The sequence below is a fragment of the Priapulus caudatus genome, unplaced genomic scaffold (assembly GCF_000485595.1).
Source record: "Priapulus caudatus unplaced genomic scaffold, Priapulus_caudatus-5.0.1 Scaffold297, whole genome shotgun sequence".
NCBI classification, from domain to species: Eukaryota; Metazoa; Priapulida; class Priapulimorpha; order Priapulimorphida; family Priapulidae; genus Priapulus; species Priapulus caudatus.
This window is the reverse complement of record NW_014577358.1, coordinates 304,106-317,024: the sequence shown is the minus strand read 5'-3', so window position 1 is coordinate 317,024 and position 12,919 is coordinate 304,106. Positions and strand designations below refer to the sequence as shown.

General features: G+C 44.3%; 1 protein-coding gene across 1 annotated transcript in view; it reads left to right on the top strand.

Annotated features, from left to right (window-relative positions):
* Positions 1 to 9,541: 9,541 nt before the first annotated feature.
* LOC106808701 (matrix metalloproteinase-2-like) overlaps positions 9,542 to 12,919 on the top strand; it is a 7,432-nt gene continuing 4,054 nt past the window's right edge. Inside the window, exon 1 of the mRNA XM_014811530.1 lies at positions 9,542 to 9,798. The gene's annotated coding sequence lies outside the window, so the exon portion shown is untranslated. The remainder of the gene's footprint in view (positions 9,799 to 12,919) is intronic.

Sequence of the window (12,919 nt, the reverse complement as noted above, 5' to 3'; positions counted from 1 at the left end):
ATAAAAAACAAAATGAATAAAAAAGATATGGCTTATCCCGTAATTCAACCCAATAAAATTCCGTGATCGCGATGGTTTGTTGTTTTGGTTTGTAGTTCGCTTGGTTGGTAGGGTATATTTTTGTTTTTTTGGGTTGTTTGAGTGGTATGCAATTCCATGTTGGCGCAACAAAAACATATACCCGTAATTTCCTTGGGAAATGAATATGCTCTCTGCTATGACATTTTAAGCATGTGTCGATTAAGAAGGGCGGGGTAAATTGATACTTTCAATATCAATACACACCGGAGGCTGAATAGTCGCCGGGGGGGGGTGATGATTGTATACCGCCGCCTGCAGATGAATTTCGATGGCAGTGAGAAACAGTGAAGAAGCCGACGAAAACGTAATCTTGTTTGGTTGGTGTCGATTTTGATGAATGGTGAGAGGCGACGACTGGGATATGCAGCGATTCTCCTTCATGTTGAGCCAGACTTTATAAATGCGTTGTATATATGCGGCTGGCTGAACTATTTTGTTGAGTGGTTGACAAACCATTTACTATAATTTTTGCTTGTTAATTTCATCCAGTTTTTATGTTTTATCATGGTTGTGATTTTTATTATTGTCTTCAGGTCAATAAAGTGCCATTTGTTCGCTTCAGGTGCGGTGAATTCTCTCTAAGCGGGTTTTTAATTGTTTTTTGATAACACACAGGTGCGGACCGCTGCGAACGTCGCCAGAGTAAAAACAAAACTTCGTTTCCAAAGAAATGTTTTGGCCGCAATTTTTGCACGAATAACAGGCCTGTCTTAGGATAATTACAGGAAAATAAATCAAAATACCGGTGTAGCATGCAAGTAAACCAATAAAAGCCCCTGCCTGAATAAAAGGCATGCTTGAATAACGGTCCGGGGGTCATTAGTGTGAGAAGTTAACAATTAAAGCCCGCGTTATTCGAAGGGTTAATACGGTAGCATAAACTAACAGTGACAGACACAATTATCTCCGTTGTCTTGTTTTTTTGTGTGCTGTGGTGGTGTGTGTGTGTGTGCCGTGTGCGTGTGGCTGTGATTGCGGTGTCGCGTGTGCGTGTGCGCGTGCGCGTGGCGCGTGTTTCGCTGTGCGTTCTTGTGCTGTTGGTGATGTCGTGGTGTGGTTTGCGGTGTGCGTTGTGCGTTGTGCGTGTGCGTTTTGCGTGTGCGTGTGTCGTGTTTGTCCACAAACTTAAGTAAAGTTGATTTTACCATGATTTATTGAAATCTTCTGGTCTTTATCGACCGTTCGGGGTTTTCTTTATAGGGTCCCTTTCAATATCGGGGGGCGGTCTATCGGACCTTCGTCTAATAGTCCCCTTTTCATATTCGGTCTCATCGGACTTCGGGTGTTCTATCCGGTACCTCGTCTATAGGGCATGTTTCCTACCGGTTTCGCTTGTGGTCCTTAGCTCTGGGGTCAGAAGTCGCCAGAGGTTTTGTCTCGCACCCTTTCCCCGTGTTTATGGCTTCTCGATTGGTCTTCAAAGATTGGTTGTGGGGAGGAGTACTAAGGATGAACAGTGTACACGGTTCTGTCAGTCAGGTCTGAGCTAATTCATACTACCGTCGTTTAACGTTTGGAAAGATATTTGCTAACTCTTGCTCTCGCTCTGGGCATGCAGAGTTGGGTGAACATTTTGCCTTTCTCCGCGGTGCTTCGAAAGCTTTCCTAGTCTCTCTGCGTTCTGTTTGTCATTTTGCCTGCGATCTGGTTGGTTCGCCCTATTCTTATTATTGTAATTCGCTTGCGCTTATTTTATTTTCTATGCGTTCATTATAGCCTCCTTCTTATGGCCGCGATCAACCTTCCCTTCATCGTTCCTTTTCTTCTTGTTGGCGCACATATATTTAAAACCTAATATATCCCTTCGTTGTTTCCTTTTCTTGATCGAGCCGCATCGATATATCTAAGGTAATTACCTAATCTTGTGGTCGGGTTCTGTCTCTGTTAAGTACTTGACTAGAGTAAAAAGCTATATTCCTATCGAGTATAGCCGCCTCCTTAATATCACAACTCTTTATGTCAATGTTTCGTTGTTGCAATCTTCTCGTTTCTAAGTGTTTTATTCATTCTTGCATTTATAGGAGAAACCTTCGATAGCGTTTAACTTAGCGTCCGTAGCTCGCTGTTAAATCAGAAATAAATGGAAACTTTTGTCATAAACTGATATTTCGCAACAATAGGCGAGACGATTCTCTGTGTATTTGCAAAACAGCCACACATGCTAACTGAAAGATATATGACATGTAACCACCTAACCCACTCACGGAACACAGCGAATCCGATACGTGAAATAGATACCCTTTGTGTTGCATTTCGGCAACATTGCTAACTGTAGGTCTGAGCCTCCACCCCACCCATCAACCCCACACGCATGTGACGGGAACACATGGCGCCACCTACATCGTAACCGAGATCTAATCATGTACAAATCAATCTTAGTTAAAGCCCCATAACTAACGTCAGGACGACGTCTAGCCAAAGGCAACCGGCTATTTAGTCGCGCAAACAGACGGGGTAAGATTACGGGGGCGGGTTGTTTCGGGTTTTCCGCCAACCATACACATTGTAACGCCACCAACATGTTATCATGATGTTATTTATAAAAACCTTATCATCCTTTACAGAAACACGTCTACATAATATTTCCTACCAACAGGTGCGTGCGCCACCGAACCACAATTCCCCCCACACTAGTTTGCTAAACCCTACTAGTAGTTGGTCAGCGAACGATACAAGTAGTTTGCAGAAACATGGTTTTCCGCGCGCAGTGTGCAACCTTTGACCTACGTACGTGGCGCGATAACGTAGCCTCGGGCGCATACGGCGGCCGCCGATTCCGAACCCCCCAACGGCCACCGCTCCTATTGAGCACGCTTGAGCATTGTAAACAGCCGTTAACCCACCACCACCACCACCACCACCATGCGCTATTAAGCTATGGGCCGTAGGAATGTGTACTAACTCTAATATCTCACGAACGAATTGAGTTACATTTCTAAAATTCTAGATACATATAAACACATGTTTTAGCTATGGTATCCGTGAATTTTGAGTTTATTGAAGCACGAATAGTTTAATTAATTACCAAAAATATACGCGCGTTATCGACGGCAGAAAAGTGTACTAACTATCATGTGGTGCGAACGATTTGAGTTACATTTCTAGAATTCTGGATACATATAAACAGATGTCTTAGCTGTGGTGTCTGTGAATTTTGAGTTTATTGAAGCACGCATAGTTGAATTAATTACCAAAACTGTACGTGCGGTATCGCTCATAGGCTAATATACGCACGGCTATGGACGGTATAAAAATTACAAGGTATAAAGCTCTTATTAAACATCTGGCAAAGAAGAAACTTAACTGCTTTAGGTAAAATAACGTGAAAAAATAAAATCCCTTATCGTGCCAAAAAATTCCTGCCTAACCCGTCTGTAACAATTATGCATGGGTTAGACAGTATGTTCAGTAAATTTATATGGACAAAATAAAAAGAGAAATTATCAAAAGAGATTACAATCAGGGCGGTCTGAAAATGATAGATATACATGTATATGTGAAAAGTCTTAAACTCTCGTGGATTAGAAGATATATGACAGCTAATAATAAATGGAATGTCTTCCTTTCTCAGTATATCGATTCCACCTTTGTTACACTAGGCCCTAATAAGGAAATAAAAGTAGATAATCCCTTTTGGAAGGATGTTATTGAGGCATGGAAAGATTTTAATAATAACTTTGTACCAGGCTCTATAGAGGAATGTCTTAGTGAATCCATATGGTACAACAGACAAATCAACTTGGAGTTCATCAAGCAATGGTACAGTAGAGGGATTAGACACATTAGAGACATACTCCACATAGATGGACTACCAAACCAAAGAAGAACTAAAAGATAAATTTAATATACAATGTACTTTTATTGACTACGAGAGACTGATAAAATCAATACCAGCTGAATGGAAATCTATCTTAAACATAAAAGAGATACAAATTTATGGACCAAACATATATACTCACCCTTTTGAAAATAATTTTACGTACGGTAAAAGGATGTAAATATTTCACAAACATTTTAAAGGGAAATAATCACATGGTGGTGTCAAAAGCGCAAGAGAAATGGTGCATAAATCTAGATGTCACAAATAACCAAGATTTTTGGACAAAAGTTTATAGGTTACCCTTTGATGTGACTCTGGATACAAATCTTAGGTATTTTCAATACCAGAGATTGTATAGGATTATTGCTACAAATAGATACTTACATTTAATGAAAATTGTGGACAGTGATTTATGTACGTTTTGTAGCAGGGAGTGCGAGACTATTACGCACTTATTTGTTGAATGTGAAAAAGTTGTAAATCTATGGACTGAGCTGCAGCGGTGGATGGAAAATTGTGGTTATTATAACATTCGATTTTCGAAGAGAGATATTATATTAGAGTTCGAAAATGATATTATAATCAACCTTATAATTTTGAGCTGTAAATTTACTATCTACAAATGTAAGATCAGGGGTAAAAATCCAACCATGGCTGCAGCCAGGGCACATATAAAAAGTATTATGAACACAGAAAAGTACATAGCAAATATTAATAATAATCTGGAAAAATTCTATGGTAAATGGTCAGCTGTTTATAATTCTCTGTAAGGGAAAATTCGCTACCCTGTACTACTGTTGAACCCATATGCACACGTATATCTTTGTAATATACAGTAATCGAGAATGATATATAGGATAGAATACCATGTAATAGATACCAACTCTTCTCTGTATGTATGTACTGTATATAGTCATCGTTCTGAAAATAAAGCATTATAAAAAAATAAAAATAAACTATATATAGGTAAGTGAATGCTGTTATCATAACTCTGTGTACTGTGTACGTTATCAACTTCAGATTACGGATTGGCTTTGCTCTATGGTAAGATTTCAGCCTGACGCAGCAAAATACCACAAAATGGGCGCGCTTGTACACATACGAGTAGCATGATGTGATAACGGGGGTTCTTAAGTTCAAAGTGGAACGTATAAACGCAAGAGTTGTAAAACAAACAATGTTCAAATGTCGCTTTGCTTTTCCTTTTTTTTGAGCGAGACGAAAAGAATAATTATTATTTGCAAGCGTGCCACGCCGCGGAAACGTGTTTCTATACACGTAGGATTATAAATTTCGCATTTCTTTTTGCGAAACATCTCTTATCTATCTCGCCACTTAGTGAAATGACAGCGTATACGTTGTCACGCCATCCACGCACGCACACACGCACGCACGCACGCACGCTCACTTGCACTTCCGCGCGCACGCACGCACATTCACGTATGCCCGAACGCATGTCGGCACGCTTGCAGGCAGGCACGCAGGCACGCACGCACGCACAGTTGCACCTACCCGCGCACGCTGGCACATTCACGCATGCCCGAACGCATGTAGGCACGCATGCAGGCATGCACGCACGCACGCACGCACGCACGCACGCGCGCAAATACAAACTCCAACACCCGCCGCGGGTACACGCACGCGCACATGCGTTTAAAGAAAGCATAGGGGACGCGCGCATATAAGCACACTCTATAAGCAGATCATTGCAGCTGATTTTTTAGTCGTAAATGCAGAAGATGTTTGATAAGAATAGTCAGCAGTTGGGGCTACGTGACCAAGCCGGGGTCGCGGGATCGCAGGTAGACAAGAGTTCATCGGGTGAGTCAACGTGAAATGACAGGTGCGATAATGCAATCATGAGCGATGGCTGGATTTTATAGTGCACACGAACTGAACTCATAAGAAATTTGGCGAGTAGAAAAATCCACGTACTGACTCCGTGATAAAGAGCCTTTATATAGTATGAGAACTCGCAGTAACGCCATTTAAGGAGGAAGTTATTCAGAGAGAGAGAGAAAGAAAGAGGGAGGGGAGAGAGGGAGAGAGATGAATAGAACATAAGTAAGAAAGAGATAGCTAGCAAGAGAAAGGGCGAGAGGGAGAGGGAGAGAGAGAGAGAGGCAGATATATATATATATAGAGAGAGGGGGGAGATCGAGAGACAGAGATGCAGACAGAGAGTAGACGGCTGTTTACAATGCGCCATCGTGCGCAATAGGAGCGGTGGCCGTTGGGGGGTTCGGAATCGGCGGCCGCCTTATGCACCCGAGGCTACGTAATTATCGCTCCACGTACGTAGGTCAAAGGTTGCACACTGCGCGCGGAAAACCATGTTTCTGCAAACTACTTGTATCGTTCGCTGACCAACTATACTAGTATGGTTTAGCAAACTAGTGTGGGATGAATTGTGGTTCGGTGGCGCACGCACCTGTTGGTAGAAAATATCAGGAGTTGTCATTATCATGTCAATGTCATGTCATGTCATGTCATGTCATGTCATGTCATGTCATGTCATGTCATGTCATGTCTTGCCATGTCATGTCATTATGTCAATGTCATGTCATGTCAATGTCATCTTACTATAAATTGGGGAATTTCTGTGTGTGTGTGTGAGTGTGTCCGGCTATACGTTTCCGCACCGCTCAACGGATCCTCTCCAAACTTGGTCGGAACATTCTACAGATCATGACACGTTGCATGGGGAATTTTTTTTTCAGTTTCATTTTTTTCACATTCCACATTCAAAAACATTAAAATAGTGGGAAATTTTTGCATGGCAACGTCACAACAACACAAAAACACGACGCCACCTATCGGATCTTATATGTGCTCATATTTTTTTTTCTATTTATATTATTTTTAGTTTTAAACACCGTCTCCGCACCGCTCAACGGATCCTCTCCAAACTTGGTCGGAACATTCTACAGATCATGACACGTTGCATGGCAGGGCCGTAGTGGCCGCCACGGCAGCACGGCACTGCCGTGGCACTATTTTGACCAAAACAATTGTGCAGGGAACCAAGGAGCAACATATACCAAGGAGATAAATGGTAGTATAGCCCCACATTATGGTAGGTATGTGCCACTGCGAAGTAAAAAATGGGAGGCTCTGGAACTAACTCAGACATGAAAAGGGGGGTCTCTGGAACTAATGTTTGTTGAATGTGGTATTCTCTGGAACTGGCTATGTTCGAAAATGGGGGTCTTCAGAACTAGGATTTCGTTGAAATTCAATGCTATGAAACCGGACACGTTTAAAAGAGGTGGTCTCCGGAACTGTGTACGCGGGGGAAACAGTGATTTGCTTTAAAATCTATGCTGTAGCACTTGAACCAATAATTGTTGTATTATGTAGAGGAGAGAAAAACATGACCCGGAGAGAGATGAACGCACGCACACGCACACACACACACACACACCACAACATTAACACACACACACACAGAACACACCACACACACACAGCACAACAATCACACACCACACACGTCACACACGACACACACACACACACACACACACACACACACCACACACACACACAAACACACACAACACACCACCGTTCGCATGCATTGCCTTCATGCCGGCCTTCACTTATCTGAGTACGATGCCACCGGAACGGATTAATTAAAAACGTAATTTATTTTTAACTTATTACTTATATATACTTTTAATCAGTGTTTATTTGTTATCCATATATAATATATATTTTAGATACTTTAGTCCAAGAAACATCAGCTTTATCTACATTGCTTCTTTTTGAAATTTCAATTGACATTTTAAATATCGACATGCTGGTTGCTTTTTTCCAAATAGCCTGAAAAAGAGAAAATGCCATTTCCAGGGTCTAAATTTTCAAAACATTTACTTTCGGCGGTGATAAGCGCATGGCGGGTTGCCTTTATTTTTCACACATCATAACACTCCACTCTTGATATTATCACTGGGTGATCTACATTTTATCTGCAGTGGCCCATTTTGGGCCACTTTTGCATGGGGCTATTTTTGTTCGTGTCATTTTTTTCCTTTCTTTCTAAATAGTGGGGCTTTTTGCATGGACGTCACAACAACACGAAGACTACGGACGCCACTAGTCGGATCTTATTCTGTTAAATTTTTTTATCTTTTTTATTTTATTTATTTTTAGTTTTGACCCCTTACGGGGTATGGACGGTATGGCTAGTTATTATTTAAAATGCATTATTAGCTCCGGAATATGTATCACGTGTTTTTTTATTAGGGTTTTAAAATAAGTCGTTGTTTTTGTTGGTGTGCGTGTACAATGGTGATTTGGTTGTGGGCGGGAGAATATGGGTGGGGTGGTTTGTAACGAGCATAGTTGGTTGTATTTTTTTCATTGCGAACACACCCTCACCCCCCATTACACCACTGGCTCACACTCAATATTTTCCACCCACCTCACGCAACACAGCCGACACCTCCTGATACGTGAAATCAGATACCCTTTGTGTTGCATTCCGGCAACAGTGCTAACTGTCAGGTTGAGGCCTCCACCAGGCCATCAACCCCACACGCACGTGACGGTTGACACTATGGCGCCACCTACATCGTGGGTCCGAGATTAATCATGTAGCAAATCAATTCTTAGTTAAGAGGCCCATAACTAACGTCAGGACGACGGTCTAGCATTCGCGCAAACAGACGGGGTACGGTGGGAACCGGGGCAGATTATTCGTGTGTGGTTTTCGTTGTACTAATATGTTAGGGGGTTGCGCCAGACGCCGAAAATTGGTGTCCTTCCGCTTTGCTGATTTTTTAGCACACGCGCCCGCTCACGCACGCACGCATGCACGCATACATACAAACACACAACACACACACACACACACACACACACACACACACACACACACCAACGACACGCGCGCGCGCGCGCGCGCACCACGCACGCACGCACCACCACACACACACACAACCACCCACACACCACACACACACCCACAACACACACAACACACAACAGCACACATCACCATAACAACACACACACACACACACACAGCACACACACACACACACACACACACACACACACATACACGCACGCCCCCACATACACACAGCCACAACACACACACACACACACACACACACACACACACACACAACGCACACACACACACCACCACACACACACATACACACACACACACACACACCACACACACACACACACACACACACACACACACACACACACACACACACACACACACACACACCCACGCACACACACAATGCCCGCGCTACGGGATGTCACGACGCTTTCTCAGTTGTAAATAGACGCCGTTGTCGTTTCGTGATCGCATCACAGCGGGGAGTGTTTGACCGATGACCGTCAGCGGACGGCAGGTGGCGACCACTGCAACTCTACCCGCGCGCTGTCCTTCTCCTTCGCCGATCCGCGTACGGGCAGCCGATGCCACACACGATGACGAAGCGTCGCCAGCAGCGGTAGCGGCAGCACAGGCGGCAGCATCAGCAGTTTCAGCAGCAGCAACAGTTGCATCAGCATCAGCATCAGCATCAGCATCAGCATCAGCATCAGCAGCAGCAGCAGCAGCAGCAGCAGAGCAACACCACTACCACCACCACCACCACGAGCAGCAACAGCAGCAGCACCACCACCAGCAGCACCACCACCACCACCAGCAGCAGCAGCAGCAGCAGCAGCATCCTTCCGGGGTTGAACGGGAAGCAGCAGCGCCCATCTGCGATCACGCCGCGGCGGCGGAGACACACGCAGATAGTTGAATGAACTGCGGAGCAGGCAGAGCAGGCGAAGACACACGCGCACGGAGCGGATGAAACAAGACGTGAATGGAGCGACGTGAGCGGCGCACGGCCGAGAGATCGACGCATGCGATGGTACGTCTGCTCACATTTAGAATCCGGCTCGCTACAACGAGGTCAACGCTGTCTGTTTGAGGAGGTGGGGCAGTTTTCACTCGATTGCTGGAGTTTTGCGCTATTAGCACTGATCGCGAGAACTGCCGCTGCGAGAAACGATGTGATTGCTCTACAGAAGGTCTGAGTTTCACGCTACATGTGCTCCCTGCTAGAAACTCTAATTAGTAGTATACCATATACTATTATATAATACTTTATAATATCTACTACTATATATTATGATACTTTTAATATACTATTACTATTATTATTAATATTATGATTTAAATTATATTTACTACTATAATAGTGTAGTGTAAATGTGTCTCAGCTCTGTGGAGGGGAGCAGGGCCCAGGTAACGGTATGCGGAATAATGAAACACGTAGAACATTGCAATCAACATCATTCTGTGATGAATCTATATAACATCGCAAAATATTCGTCAAGTACGCTTGTTCTGACAATGGCTCTGCCGTGACTTTGAGATCGTTCTTTACGATGAGCACCTGTCGTTCGATACGATGAGCAACAAGGGCAAGCAAGCGCCTGAATCGCTAGTGCCTGTCGATTACTAAGTTATGTACGTGCCTATCATACGGACGCGGTGAATCTCGTTTTTATTTATTCTTGATCCGTTAAGAAGACATGGACAATGGAGTCGTACTGAGTATACTTCGTACTGAGGAATCGGTGCAAATAGGGTACAGCAGAAAGGGAGAGTGTAATTAGAAAACCACTCACATTAGAACATGTTCTAACGGACGCGCGTGGCATATATTACCAGGGATGGTCCAATAATATTGCGGCTAAATTCAACCCAGGCTAGTCTTTTAGCTTTAGCTTTAGGTTCACCAACAACACATCAAGTTTGTATGTGCACATCCACACCCAAGCACAATTAAACACACGCACAATCATGACACGCGCGCACGTACAGGCACTTACACGCGTCGACGCACAAGCACACGCACGTACACACATGGGCACGCACACGCGCAGACGCACGCGCACACGAACACGTCGTAACGCTATGCTCGAAAGAATGAATACCTAACTTCATACTTAAGAATAGAACGCAGCGGGAGTCTAGCCAAATTTATGTGCAGCAGTATGACTCGCGGCGATTCGATCATAACCTGTTCGCTACAGCACCGGTTACGTCATCGGTGCAGCATGCATGCATGCATGAGCTCCGCGTATTCAAGGGTGTGGCGTCTGTACCCTAAGCCACCGTGTCTAGGATTAGTGTTCCCGGTGTGCCTATAGGTCTGTGTAGGATACGGCGTAGCAGGGGGCGTAAGCACGGGAGTATATACACAATCGGCAACAACACAACACGTCTGTCTGCTAGCAGACGCAACGTCACCGCGCCGTCTAGATGCGTTACATTAGTATAGACTAGTGGTATTGATTCACTTGCATCGCACTGTATCGAATCAAAACTTTATTGCGCGAAATCGTTAAATTAGCTCCATTCTGATCAAATGCGACGCTTACCGGAAGAGTGTATTGCGTCGACGACATCGTCATCGATATCATCAAATTCACATCACCGTATTATCTTACGCACCGTTACGACAGGGGTGGAATAACAAATAAACTATAGTGCAGGAAATAGATGCCCCCTGTAATAACGTCTACAATAAATCACAACATCGATTAAACTTCATGTACGCCCAAGATGCAGTTAGTCAATATCATCTTACGTTATCGACCATAAACAGACAAAGATGGTAGCCGCTTCATCTCAACCCAATCGCTCCCAGAATTACCAGCGCTATAAATTAGGCATATAAGTGTGTGACGTCATCGCGCGAGTGTCTAGGGCAGTAACCCGTGCGTGCGCGGGCGAACTACGCCCGGACTGTTAGCAGCTGACGGTGTGCTCTAAGACTGCTTGTCTAAACACCGGATATTTACCACATGCTATCCGGTCAGCATAAGCCGAAATGTGACCGCATGCTAGCTGAGCGCATTTAGGCAATTAGTCAACCGCAGTGTGCATGCCGGTAGAAGTAAGCAGCTTGTCCCGGCAGCCTTCGTAAATGATAAAGATCTTCCGTCTGTCTACGTAACGCAAACTTCGTCAGCGTTAAAAATTCTCTACCTGTAATTTTTTTGCCGCCGTTAGACGTTGCACACCTGTCACGTGACGCGCGGCTTCCTGTCACGTGACGTATAGCGTCCCGTCAGCGGTACTCGCGGCTCGTGGCTTCGCCGGACGAGACACGTACGTTGCATTTTTTGATGTTGTCGGAGCTAATTTCGCATCGCAACAGCGACGCACGCGCGTGCCAAGGCTGCGCATTTCTTTACATCTGCAGGCCAAATGAGACGCCGCGTGCAGTGTTTTACGGCACGGCGGCGAGGGAACACGGCTCGAGAAGACGCATGGCCACCAGCGAAATAACTGCGCGAATTTTAGAATGTGTATGTTGTTCGTACAACGAATGGAATGGCATTTATATTTATTGCTGCATACTTATTGCGCGCATGCCCGTGTTCAATGTTTTTTTGTGACTGTAACCGTGTTCTTGGTGTTGAGGTGGGTCTATGTTTAGCTGAAGATATGTAACTGGCAGACGATCGGATTCACTACTGAAGACGCACACACGCACGCACGCATTCACGCACGCACGCATGCATGCACGCACGCACGTACGCATATATGGACTTCTATTATGGACTTTTGATATATATATATATTATATCAGGAGTTAATAAACTAAATATATATATATATATAGAGAGAGAGAGAGGGGAGGGAGAGAGAGACACACAGAGAGAACGACAGTGAGTCAGAGAGTTTAAGAGAGAAAATGCACGGGCAACACTCTCGAGCACTCTCATGCTGGTCGTGTGACTCGTGTCTAATTGCTTGCAGTAGTCGGTTTGCCGGCCCTATATGTCCTATATGGGACCCTGCAATGTTAATTACTCTAAACTTTTTTCATGGAAATGTGTTCTATATAGTTAGGAGAGCTGATTTAGCTTGGTTGCTACCTATGCATCGTTGAGCATTTCTTGGAATTCAAGATGGTCGCCGCCGTTCATCTTCGATTTTGGTCAATTTACAATTTGTGATCTCGATGCCCTAGG